The following is a 13821-nucleotide window of genomic DNA, read 5'->3' as shown; positions in this document are numbered from 1 at the left end:
GGCTTCCATTTCCCAATCTGCTTTCTGAGAAGTGGGCACTTCCCACATGCCCCCAGGTGTGGCTCCCAGAGTTCCATGCCACCCAGACCCTTATTAAGCCGCTCAGCCCAGGCATCCAGGGCACTGGCGAGACAGCCTGGGAGACACAGAGTGGGAACTGATGACTGGGAGCAGGTATCGTGGATGTCTACAAGCAGACTGACTTCAGGGTTGAGGAATTCTCCCTAGCAAGCATCTGGACTGCGGTGTTTCTGGGAGCTGGGAGCTGGAGCCAATACAGGTTACCCAGGAGCTGGGCTGTGCTGCCACCTGCTGGTCATGGCCAGACAGGAGGCCTTGCCATCTCCATGGAGGGGGACTGGAGATGCTCCTTCCCAGGACCATGGCAAGAGGGGATCCCACCCTGAGTGGGGCTTGCTGGCAGGAGGGCAATATGGTGCACAACGTGCATTTATTTAATTATTTATTTAAAAATACAATTTAAAGACTGGACATGGTGGCTTATGCCCATAATCCCAGCACTCTGGGAGGCCGAGGTGGATGGATCACCTAAGGTCAGGAGTTTGAGACCAGCCTGGCCAACATGGTGCAACCCTGTCTCTACTAAAAATATAAAAATTAGCTAGGTGTGGTGGCACGCACCTGAAATCCCAGCTACTTGGGAGACTGAGGCAGGAGAATCCCTTGAACCAGGGTGGTGGAAGTCACAGTGAGCTGCGATCATGCCACTGCACTCCAGCCTGTGTGATATGTGACAGACCAAGACTCTGTCTCAAAACAAAAAATAAAGTAAAAAATACAGACCAGATGTGGTGGCTCATGCCTGTAATCCCAGCACTTTGGGAGGTGGAGGCAGGTGGATCACAAGATCAGGAGTTCAAGACTAGCCTGGCCAAGATGGTGAAACCTCGTTTTTACTAAAAATGCAAAAATTAGCCGGTCATGGTGGTGGGTGCCTGTAATCCCAGCTACTCGGGAGGCTGAGGCAGAGAACTGCTTGAACCGGGAAGGCAGAGGTTTCAGTGAGCCGAGATCGCATCACTGCACTCCTTCCTTGGCAACAGAGCAGGACTGTGTAAAAAAAAAAGCACTTAAAAATCTCTCTTAGGCCAGGTGCAATGGCTCATGCCTGTAATCCCAGCACCTGGAGAGGCTGAGGCGGGAGGATCACTTGGGCTCAGAAGGTCAAGACCAGCCTGGCCAATAGAATAATGCCAGGTGTATACAAAAAATCAAAAACTAGCTGGGTGTGGTGGCAGGTACCTGTAATATCAGCTACAAACAATTAAAAATTAGTTGGGTGTGGCGGTGGGCACCTGCAATCTCAACTACAACAAGTTAAAAATTGGCTGGGCCTGGTGGCCAGTGCCTGTAATCCCAGTTACAAAAAATTAAAAATTAGCTGAGTGTGGTAGCAGGAACTGGTAATCCCAGCTACTCAGGAGGCTGAGGCAGGAGAATCATTTGAACCTGGGAGACAGAAGTTGTAATGAGCCAGGATGCACCACTACCCTCCAGCCTGGGTAACTCTAAGAAAATAAAAAGTGCAATTTTAAATAAATAAAGTACAATTTTAAATAAATAAAAATAAAACCATTTTTTCTGAGACAAAGTCTTGCTCTATCACCCAGGCTGGAGTGCAGCCATGAGATCATGGCTCACTGCACCCTCCACCTCTCAGGTTCAAGGGATTCTTCTGCCTCAGCCTCCCAAGTAGCTGGGATTACAACCACCCACCACCATGCCCAGCTAATTTTTGTATTTTTAGTAGAGATGGGTTTCACCAGCTTAGGCTGATCTGGAATTCCTGACCTTATGATCCACCCACCTTGGCCTCCCAAAATGCTGGAATTACAGGGGTGAGTCATTGCACCCAGCCTCTTTCTTCTTAATAATTGGATTGACTTCGGTCTATAATCTACCCTGGGTCCCAATTCTTCTCTGAGTGGGGCCATCCTGGGCACTGCATGGTGCTGAGTAGTGTCATTGGCCTCCACCACTCCATGCCAGGAGCACCACAGTTCCAGGGTAGTGGCCCAGGCTGCAAAGGAGGTGCGTCTGGGAGCTGGACATTCCACATTGGGGTGACCCAGCCTGAGTGAGGGGAGGAGGCCTCCATGAGAAGACTCAAGCTGGGAACTGACTCCAGGAAGGACCAGCCTCCCTTGGCACAAAAGCCCCAGGTCCAGGGCCCTTAGTGATGTTTTAAAATCCAGTTGACAAAAGATGAATAAAATACTTGTGATTGTATAATCATGAATCCAGCCTGGACTCTGTTAGTCTTTATGCCAAGACAATTGTAAAATAGAGCTTTGGATTTCTTTTTATTGAGACAGAATCTTTCTGCATTGCCCAGTCTGGAGTGCAGGGATGTGTACTCGGCTCACTGCAACCTCCACCTCCCAGTCCAAGTGATTCTCCTGACTTAGCCTACCGAGTAGCTGGGACTACAGGCACCCACCACCACACCTGAGATGGTGTGTCCCCATGTTGGCCAAGCTGGTCTCCAACTCCTGACCTCAGGTGATCCGCCCACCTTGGCCTCCCAAAGTGCTGGGATTATAGGTGTGAACCACCACGCCTGGCCAACTTTGGACTTTTTTGAGTGAAGGATGTGGCCCAGGAGGGCAAATGGGCCCCAGGCCCTGAACATCTTAGCATGGTCCTGTAGTCATGCAGAACCAGCCAGGGTGGTCTAAAGGCCGGGAAAAAGAAATTCAGAAAAAGAATTTCTGATGAGAGGTGAACCCTGCTGCTGGCTGTGGCCTCCTTCCTGGCCCAGGCTGTCTCCTGTTGAATCAGCGCCTGAGTTGAATTAGTTGAATTTGCTTGAATTATATTGAATTAGGTGTTGAATTAACATGTAAGGTGGCCTTGGGCTCTCAGGCCCTCACCCAAAGCCCATTGTCTCAAGCCACTGCCTCATGGACCAGCAGGTGTCTACACTGCCTGGAGTGGGGGAGAACCTGCATTAATTATTTGGAAAAAATGCAGTCTGTTCCCTGCTCATAGTAGGCACCAGAATAAACTTCTAATGGGGCACATGGCAAAAACCAGGGGCACCCCCCACAGCTCTTGGAATTCACCTCCTTCTCCCTCCCCATTCATGGTGTGAATTTTAAAGTGTGCAGCCTCCTGGGACCTCAGTAGGAATGATGATCATGGGACAAAGAATCTCTTAAGGGTCTGTAGATTCCCCTAACCTGGGGGAATTCTCAATCAGGGGCAATTCTGCCCCCAGGGGACACTGGGAAATGTCTGCAAACATCTGTGGTTGTGAGACTGCTCCCTGCATGGAGTGGATAGAGGCCAGGGATGCCACTCAGCACCCTGCAGTGCCCAAGACAGCCCCAGCCCAGAGAACAATCTAGCCCCAAATGTCCACCGAGTTGAGCAGAAGAGACCCTGATTTAATTATGTGGGGGAAAAAAAAAAGATCAAGGGACCCTGGCTATGCCAATAAACTCAGACTGTGGTGGCAGGTGAATATTGAATGAAAAAGGTGCAAATCAGAAACTCTTAACAGCTTTGAGTCTCATTTCATTGTGTGGAGGGACACCCTGTCTTTATCTATTCACGGACTGATGGGAACTTGGGTCATTTCCACTTTTCACCACTGTGAGTCATATGAACTGTATGAACATTTGTGGCAAGGTTCTACTTGAACACATGCTTCAAATTCCTCTGGGCACATAACCAGGAGCGGAATTGCTGGGTCATGTGGAGACTCTATGTTCAGCCTTTTTAGGAACTGCTAGACTGGCTTCCACAGCAGCGGCCCCATCTCACAATGCACATTGGTTCTCAATGCCATGAGTTCCTCCACTTTTAAACAAGGCACTGAGGCAGGAGGCAGGCAGCTGCTGGTTCAAGTCCACCCTGGAGCCTTTGGCAGATCCAGAACTTGCAGGTATGATTTGCACCTTGGCTCCAGCCCAAGGTCTCCTTTCCTGGCTTCAGTGTCTGTCTGGGCAAAGCGTGTGGAACAGCCCAGCTTTCCGGGACACTTTCAGTACTTGGGAGCCACTGACTGCTCTCAGTGTTCCATCTATGAGATTCAAAAGAGCCACCACTGAGCTATTGGGTTGCCCTGCAGTGGGAAATTCTCATTGCAAGAAAGCAACGAGGTGGAGGAAGCAGGAGGAGTCCCCAAGATCATGCACCCAGCTCAGCCACCAATGTGCCCAGCACAGTGAAGGCTGTCAGCAAATGGGCACCTCCCATCCCTTCCAAATCTGGATGGGCCACCCCAGGACCTGGTGACCTGGGACAGATTTCTGCCTGGATCTTCCCCTGGTTCTGGCAAGGAATGGGGCAGGATGGAAAAAAACACCCAGTAGCCAACGGCCTGCTGATGTCACCAAGCTGCAGGACTACCTTGCTTTGATTAAACACATCTGGTGTGGGCCAGGCATGGTGGCTCATGCCTGTGATCCCAGTGCTTTAGAAGGCTGGGGTGGGAGAATCCCTTGAGCTCAGGAGTTCAAAATTAGTCTGGGCAACACAGTGAGACCCCATTTCTAGTTTATTATTATTATTATTGTTACTATTTTGACCCAGAGTCTTGCTCTGTTGTCCAGGCTGGAGCACAGTCTTAGCTCACTGCTACTTTCACCTCCCTGGTTCCAGCAATTCTCCTGCCTCAGCCTCCCAAGTAGCTGGGATTATAGGCATGCATCACCACACTCAGATAATTCTCATATTTTTAGTAGAGATGAGGTTTCATCATGTTGGCCAGGCTGGTCTCAAACTCCTGACCTCAAGTGATCCTCCTGACTCAGCCCCCAAAAAGTTCTGGGATTACTGGGGTGAGTCACTGCACCCAGCTGACCCCATCTCTATTAAAAATGAAACAGACAAAACATAGCTGGTGAGCTCTTGGGCAAGGCTGGTGACCAGAGGCCCTGGGGAAGATGGTTCCAGGAGCTGCCAAGAGCAGTGGACTTGGGCTCTGCCAGCCTCTTCCTGTGATTGTTTCCTCATCTGGGGACATGGGAAAAGTGCAGCCCTGCCTCCCTGACCTCCCTGGTCATGCAGGTAACTGTGAATGAAAGTCTTGGAACCAGACGGTTCTGGCATGAAAGCTTTGTACCAATCTTCTGCAAGTATGCTGCCCAGCACATGACTCTCAGAAAAATTTTAGCTTATTTCAGCCTAGTTGCATTCCATTGACCCAAGGCCACTGATGTCCAGGGCTGGATTGCTCTCTGGGATGGCGCCGTCCTGGGCACTACAGGGTGCTGAACAGCATCCCTGACCCCCATCCAAGCCAGGAGCATCTCCAGTCATGACAACCACAGATGTCCCAGACATGACCCAGAGTCTCCTGGAGGGAGACCTGTGCCGGTTGAGAACTGCTGAACTGGATTAGAACCTGGGCCTTTCAGGGAGACAGAGCTCACCAGCTGTCCAGGCATGGAGCCTGGCCCAGCCCTGCAGCTCTGACCCTGCCTTGGGCTGTAAGCCCTGAGGACCCCATCAATCTCACCAAGAAGCCACACTAGGTCACCTGAGACCAAGGACATTCTATAGGACACCGGGTCATGATGCTTCATGACTGTCCTCTTCCTCCTCTCCACCTCCAGCCCTGAAAGTCCTGGCCTGGGCCCCCTCCTGTGGCTCCCAGACCTCTTCCTCCAGGGAGCCCTCAGGAATGCCTTTCCTTCTGCCTTCAATGCTCCTCCCCATCCAGCAGTGGACAGCAAGGATGTCCCCTCTTTAGAGACCTTCCCAGACACCATGTGGCAGTCTCTCCTCTTGGTGCCACCTCATTCTATTTTGGCTTCTTTTTCTTTTCCTTTTTTTTTTGAGACAGGTCTCGCTCTGTTGCCCAGGCTCGAGTGCAGTTGTGTAATCACAGCTCCCTGCAGCCTCAGCCTTCTGGTCTCAAAGGATCCTCCCACCTCGGCCTCCTGAGTAACTGGAACTACAGGTGTGCACCACCATGCCCGGCTAATTTTTAAATTTTTTGTAGAGATGGGGTCTTGCTGTGTTGCTCAGGCTAGTCTCCTACTCCTGGCCTCAAGCGATCCTCCTGCCTTGGCCTCTCAAAGTGCTGGGATGACATGCATGACTATTTTGTTATCTTCTAAGACCCTCTGTTTGGTTTGTCTCTGTGCCTGGGCATGTGCTCTCTCTGTGTGACAGATGCTACTTGAGGACAGGACCTGATTCCACCTGCCTCATCCTGTCCCTGGTGCACAGTGAGTGTTGGGTCAATATTTGCTAACCAGCTGAAGGGCTGGCCTCCCATCCACTCTTTCACTCACAGGCTTCTACATCTTACACAAATCCCTGCCAATCCCAGTGCACTGAGGACACAGGTCACTCCTCACTTATCCCCACTTGCAAAGCACTGAGCCACTTTTTTTCTGTTGTATCTGTTGTGTGTGTTGGGGTGGGGGCATGGCAGGATCTCCCTCTGTGCCCAGGCTAGAGTGCAGTGGTGCGATCTCAGCTCACTGCAACCTCTGCCTCCTGGATTCAAGCTATTCTCCTGCCTCAGCCTCTGGAGTAGCTGGAATTACAGGTGTGCACCATCACGCCCACCTACTTTTTTGAATTTTTGGTAGAGACAGGGCTCCACAATGTTGGCCAGGCAGGTCTTGAACTCCAGACCTCAAATGATCTGCCTGCTTCAGCCTCCCAAAGTGCTAGAATGACAGGCATGAAACACCGTCCCTGGCCTGTTCTATCTTTTTTTTAATAAACAATTTTATTTGGAGTAATTTCAGATTTACAGGAAAGGTGCAAAGAGGGAGTCCCCGCCCACACCTCACCAGCTCCCTCAAGGGGCCGTCCTCTGTAACTACAAGGCATTACTCACAGCAGGGTAATGCTGGGACCTTCCTATTCATCAAATGCTGCCACGCTCAATCCAGGTTCCTCCAGTTTTCTCCTCATGTCCTTTCCCACACCATCCTGACCCCATCCAGGAACCCACATGGCATTTAACCAACACATCTGCCCAGGTTCCTCCAGGCTCTGACAGTTTCTTGGTCTCTCTTTGGCATTTCCATGAACATTTTTTTTGTCTGTTTAGGAAACGGTTACTATCCATGAAAAACAAAAACAAAAATGTCATTCTGGCTACCCTGAGAGGTTATTATTGCTATTTTATTTTATTTTCTTATTTTTGAGATGAAGTTTTGCTCTTGTTGCCAAGATTGGAGTTTAATGGCATCTCCACTCACCAAAACCTCTGCCTCACAGATTTCAAGTGACTCTCCTGCCTTAGCCTCCCAAGTGGCTGGAATTACAGGCATGCACTACCATGCCTGGCTAATTTGGTAATTTTAGCAGAGATGGGGTTTCTCCATGTTGGTCAGACTGGTCTTGAACTCCTAACCTCATGTGATCCACCTGTCTCTGCCTCCCAAAGTGCTGGGATTACAGGCATGAGCCACTGTGCCTGGCCTTATTATTGCTATTTTAAGATGAAATAATACCTACTTGACATTTTCTCAGTTTTGATTTCAAATTCAACAATATTTATTGACAAATATAAGGCATATAAACCAAAGCTCTTTGGAATAATCATCAGGAACAGAGAGTTTGCAAACTTTTATCCTAAGCAAGGGGTTAGCAAACTATGGCCCCTGGGCCACATCTAGCTGGCTGTGTGTTTTTGTAAATAAAGTTTTATTGGCACACAGCCACACCCACTTGTTTATATATTGTCTGTGGTGGCTTTCCCACTACAGTGTTAGACTGTCTGGCCTGCAAAGGCTAAAACATTCACCTTCTGGATCTCTGCAGAGAGGTTTGCTACCCCAGGCCTCGCACACAGCAAGTCCACAGCAAGCATTTGTCAACAATTAGGATGAGCCCTAATCAGGGTGAAGAGCATTGTCAGACATCAGAGGACCATTGAAATGTCCATCCTGTCCCACCTTTTACAGCAAATACCACCATGGAGCATTACTCAGTGGTGAAAAGGAATGAGGCTCTGCCACAGGACACAGTGTGGATGCACCTTGAGGACATCATGCTCGGCGAAAGGACCCATACACAGAAGACCCCACAGTGTGTGATCCCATCTCTATGAAATGTCTGGGACAGGCCCATACACAGAAGGGGATGTGAGGGTGGCGGGGCTGCAGGAGGGAGATGGGCAGTGACTGTTTAGGGTGACACAGGGCTTCTATTAGAGGTGATAGGATGTTCTAGAATTAGATAAAGGTGATGGTTGCTCAATTCTGTGGATGTGCTAAAAACCATTGACTTGCACTTTTGTTTCTTGAGATCGAGTCTCACTGTGTTGCCCAGGTTGGAGTGCAGTGGTGCAATCTCAGCTCACTGCAACTCTGTCTCCTGGGTTCAAGCAATTCTCCTACCTCAGCCTCCGGAGTAGCTAAGATTGCAGGCACTTGCCACTATGCCTGGCTAATTTTTCCATTTTTAGTAGAGATGAGCTTTCACCACATTGGCCAGGCTGGTCTGAAACTCCTGATCTCAGGCGATCTCCCCAACTCAGCCTCCCAAAGTGCTAGGATTATAGGTGTGAGCCATTGCACCCAGCCACATTGCACATTTTTAAAGGGTGAATTTTATGGTGTGTAAATTATGTCTCAATAAAGCTATTAAAGAAAAAACTTTGGAATGAAAGAAAGGTGGACTCCCCTGTACTCTGGCTACAGGGCACCATTCCACCTCCTCTCTCTGCAGGCACTGCCCCCTCACAAACCTCTGCCCTGATCCCCCATCCCACACCCCAGAGCTGTGCCCATGTGCTAGGAAACCTGCCACCCCAGGGGCCAATCCAGCCTCAGACTAACAGGATCTGAAAAAAGGCAAAGCCCACTGGGGGTAGTGGCTCACGCCAGTAATCCCAGCACTTTGGGAGGCCAAGGCAGGCAGATCACAAGGTATGAGATGGAGACCATCCTGGCCAACAAGGTGAAACCCTGTCTCTAAACAAACAAGCAAACAAGCAACAACAAAAAAAGGCAAAGCTGCAGAACCATTTTCAATCAAAGCAAGTTAGAAAGCACTAGGGGGCCAGGTGCCGTGGCTCATGCCTGTAATTTCAGCACTTTGGGAGGCCAAGAAGGCAGATTACCTGAGGTCGGGAGTTTGAGACCAGCCCTACCAACATGGAGGAACCCTGTCTCTACTAAAAATACAAAATTACCCAGGTGTAGTGGCACTCACCTGTACACTCAGCTACTCAGGAGGCTACAGCAAGAGAATCATTTGAACCTGGGGGACAGAAGTTGCAGTGAGCTGAGATCCCACCATTGCACTCCAGCCTTGGCAATAAGAGCTAGACTCCATCTCAAAAAAAAAAAAAGAAATTGCTTTCTTGCCCTTTGCTGAGTTTGAGTGTCAAGTGTTGAGCCAGACATAGCTGGGTCAGTGCCAGAGTCAGGGTTGTCTCCAGGGGTCCTGGCAATTTCCTGCCAAACCTTCATGTCAGACCTCATGCCCCCCTGGGGCCCCTTGGGTTTGGAGCTGCCTTGCCATTGAGGATTCAAGGTGTGTGGTAGGAACAGGGACCCAGGCCACCCTCTGGTGGCCTCAGCCTGCCCAGCTTTGTCACTTGAACCTGTCAAGATACAAGCAATGTGCACATTTCACCAAAAAGCTTGCTCCTGGCCAGAACATCCCTTAGACCAGGGTCTCTCAGTCTCAGCACCACTGACATCAGGGTCAGACTGTTGTCAAAAAGAGGTCGTCTATAATTTTTTTCGAAATGGAGTCTCCTTCTGTTACCCAGGCTAGAGTGCAGTTGTCCCCCTCTGCTCACTGCAATCTCTGCCTCCTGAGTTCAAGTGATTCTCCTGCCTCAGCCTCCTGAGTAGCTGGAATTAAAGCCACATACCACCAAGCCTGGTTTATTTTTGGTATTTTTGGTGGAGACAGGGCTTCACTATGGGAGCTCTCTGCAGCCTCAAACTCCTGAGCTCAAGCAATTCTCTTGCTTCAGCCTCCTGAGTGGCTGAGACTACAGGTGCCCACCACTGGCCCCATGCAAGTGACACTGCCATCAGATTGTTGGTTCTGGAATCTAGAGTAAAGTCCCCACCCCAAACCAGCCCTGCCTCCACCTCATCATCAAGCTCCAAGGGACATGCAGCCTCCTAAAGGCTCCCAAGATCAGGGGCCAGAAGCCCATTCCCAACCAAAATTGCTTTCTTTCTTTTTTTTTTTTGTGAGATGAAATTTCACTCTTGTTACCCAGGCTGGAGTGCAATGGCATAATGTCAGCTCACTGCAACCTCTGCCTCCCAGGTTCAAGTGATTCTCCTGCCTCAGCCTCCCAAGAAGCTGGGATGACAGGCACACCACCATATCTGGCTTATTTTGTATTTTTAGTAGAGATGGGTTTCACTGTGTTGGCCAGGCTGGTCTCCAACTCCTGACCTCAGGTGATTCACCAGCCTTGGATTCCCATAGTGCTGGGATTACAGGTGTGAGCCACCGTGCCTGGTGAGAATTGCTTTACGATTCTGCTTTCCTTCCTGAGAAAGATCATGGAATATGTGGAAATTAAACAAGATGCTCTTCAACTGCCAATGGGCCCAAGACAGAACCACAAGGGAAATTAGAAATTACCCCAACGTGAAGGAAGGAAGACAGAAATGCAACCTAACCACAATGTATGGGATATGGCACAGGCAGTGCTGAGAGCAGCTGCTGCCTGTGATCCCCTGCAAAAGGAAGAGATAAAGATCTCAACTCCACAACTTTATCTTACACCTTAAGGCAAGGATCCCCAACCCCTGGGTCACAGACCTGTACCACCATTCCGTGGCCTGTTAGGAGCCAGCCTGTACAGCAGCAGGTGAGAGGTGGTCGAGTGAGTGAAGGATCTTCTGTATTTATTTTTCTTTTTGAGATGGAGTTTCACTCTGCTACCCAGGCTGGAGTGCAGTGGTGCAATCTCTGTTCACTGCAACCTCCGCCTCCTGGGTTCAAGTGATTCTCCTGTCTCAGTCTCCCAAGTAGCTAGAAATACAGGCCCCCACCACCATGCCCAGCTAATTTTTGTGTTTTTAGTAGAGACAGTTTCATCATGTTGGCCAGGCTGGTCCCGAACTCCTGACCTCAAGTGATCTTCCTGCCTCAGCCTCCCAAAGTGTTGGGATGACAGGTGTGAGCCACAGTGCCTGGCCCAGGGACCATCTCATTGCAGAAAACAAGCTCCAGGCTCCCACTGATCTTACATTATGGTGAGTTGTGGAATTATTTTATTATGTATTACAATGTTAATAACAGAATTAAAGTGCACAATAAAAGTAATGCACTGGAATCATCCCCAAACCATCCTCCCTGCTCCCCAACACCTGCCTTCCCACTGTCCTAGGAAAAACTGTCTTCCAGGAAACCATTCTCTGCTGCCAAAAAGGTTGAGGAGTGCTTGCCTTAAGGAACCAGAAAAGGAAGAACAAAAGTAGCCCCAAGCCAGCAGAAGGAAGGAAATTATAAAGATCAGAGCAGTGATAATGAGACAGAAATAAGAAAAACTGTCCAATTGATGAAACCAAAAGTTGGTTCTTTGAAAAGTGCTATGAGATTGACAAACCTGTAGTGGGCTGACCAAAAGCAAAGCAAAACTAAACTAAACAACAACAAAAAGGAAATAAGACACAAATAATCCAAGCAGAAACAAAAGGGGGATGTTACTACCAACCTTATGGAAATAAAAAGCATGATCAGAGAGGACTGCAGTATTATGTACCAGTGTAGGACACCCAATGAGATCATCTACATTAAATAGGCAAATTTTTAGAAAAACAGAAATGAAAGAGTTCAGATGTGGTTTCAGGTTCCACTCATATCTCTTAGATACTGATTTAGATGCCAGCATGGTGCTCAGAATTTATATACATCTTCTTTCTTTATTTTACAGACCTGGTCTCACTCTTTGCTGAGCCTGGAGTGCAGAGGTGTGATCACAGCTCACTGCAGCCTCCACCACCTGGGCTGAAGCGATCCTTCCACCTCAGCCTCCAAAAATGCTAGGATTACAAGCATGTGCCACCACAACACTGGGTGTATATATATATATATATTTTAAGATAGCGGATTTTCTTGCTTTGTCACCTAGGCTGGAGTGCAATGGACTCATTGCAATGAGTCCATTATGGCTCATTGCAGCCTTGCACTCCCAGGCTCAAGCAAGCCTCCTGAGTAGCTGGGACTACAGGTGCACACCATTGTGTATACATCTATATATATGTGTGTGTGTATAAAAAAGTAAAATATATACATATATTTTACACACATAAATATATATAATACATATATTTAGTATATGTGTATATATATATATTTGAGACAGTCTCACTCTATACCCCAGGGTGGAGTGCAGTGGCATGATCTCAGCTCACTGCAACCTCCACCTCCTAGGTTCAAGTGATTCTCCTGCCTCAGACTCCTGAGTAGCTGGGATTACAGGCACCTGCCACCATGCCCTGCTAATTTTTGTATTTTTAATAGAGATGGGGTTTTGCCATGTTGGTCAGGCTGGTCTCAAAAGCCTGACCTCAGGTGACCCACCTCCCTGGGCTTACGGATGTGAGCCACTGCACCTGGCCACTTTTATATTCTGGTATCTACATCCTTGTTTAATCTTAGCAACCTTCCTGCAGAATGGAGAACTTCATCTCCACTGCAGACAGTTGACAGGAACCCACCCAAACAGGGCAGAGCTGATGGAATAGGATCTGGGATTTGAACTCAGGTTTCCTGGCTCTGAGTCAGAGCCCTTTTATGAGATGACTCAGCCTCCTGATGTGTCAGGCATGAATAAAAGACTGAGGGTTGTTTGTTCCTTTTCCTGAAAAACAAGAGAGTCCAACTCATGATGTAAGAGAAATGCTACATACCTTTTTTAGTTTCCCCAGGAATCACCGATTGCTGTACACACTGTTTGAAAAAGGAGAGAGAAAGAGAAAAGCATAGTGACATTTTTTACTTGCAAGGAACCCACAGAGCTTCCTCCAGCTGTTCATGGAGACCCATGTTGCTGACACCAAAAATGAGGCAAGGGAATTCCAAATGGTCGTGCCCTCTGCAGGAAATGGGGGCAGGTTCTGCTTTATTCTTTACCACTGATCCATTTGAAAAGGACATAGATATCTCTCTTCTAGGGAATCAGGGCAAATTATCTTCTAGAAACTTGTGTTATTCTATTTCTGAACAAGGAGGCCGCAACCCTACTATCAAAGTTCAGTCAATCAGACACACCAGTGCAAGAAAAACAAAATATCCAGAAATGGAGCCTTCCCTTGGAATACTTGGGTGTTTTTCCATCTCTTATTTAAGTTTTATGGAAGCCACATGCCTGGCAAAGAGAGGTGGAAAATGAAAACTGGGGGACAAACCAATTAACCCCGAATATTGGAAATGACAGGTATACAGGGGATAGGAGGGCCTGGGGTCTGATGTGAGCTGCTGGGGCCAGGAGGTCAATGGGAAGAAAAGGACAGCTCCATGGCCCCGTGATGGGACTCAGGGTTAGGGTGGGCTCCAGGGGTGGAGTAGGCTTGGGCCCTTTGGAGCTATTGTTTTCCATAGAATGGAATCCTCTCCTCCAAGTTGGACCCTGGATAGAGCTGGGCCCCTTATCCATCTCTGCTGCAGAGTTCACGGATCATGAGGGGGACACAAAGAGCACCTGGTGGTCTTTGCTGACTTCCACCAAGGCCTGGAGGGAAAGGCAGGCAGCCATTTGTCCCCTCCAGCTACAATGTAGCCTCCTATTTTGTGGACAAGGAGGCCCAAGACAGGCAGAGGTCCCTGCCTTGCTGAGCGTCCACACCAGCCAAGGTCATGGAGCCGAGACTTGCACACAGTGAGGCCAGATGCCTGGTT

The 13821-nt window shown here is 48.8% G+C and overlaps 1 protein-coding gene across 3 annotated transcripts in view; it reads left to right on the top strand.

The window, feature by feature from the left end:
• The window catches only part of LOC108587756 (CAP-Gly domain-containing linker protein 2), an 81523-nt gene extending 69370 nt beyond the window's left edge, over positions 1 to 12153 (top strand). For 2 of the 3 annotated variants that reach the window (XR_013526299.1, XR_013526302.1), the window contains exon 6: positions 7902 to 12153. The gene's annotated coding sequence lies outside the window, so the exon portion shown is untranslated. Of the gene's footprint in view, positions 1 to 5815 lie in introns of all 3 variants that reach the window. The other variant, XR_013526291.1, reaches the window with a different exon arrangement.
• The last annotated feature ends 1668 nt before the right edge of the window (positions 12154 to 13821 follow it).

Source organism: Callithrix jacchus, chromosome 1 (assembly GCF_049354715.1).
Source record: "Callithrix jacchus isolate 240 chromosome 1, calJac240_pri, whole genome shotgun sequence".
Classification (NCBI taxonomy): Eukaryota; Metazoa; Chordata; class Mammalia; order Primates; family Cebidae; genus Callithrix; species Callithrix jacchus.
The sequence above is the reverse complement of the archived record's forward strand: the minus strand, read 5'-3'. Positions and strand labels throughout refer to the sequence as shown.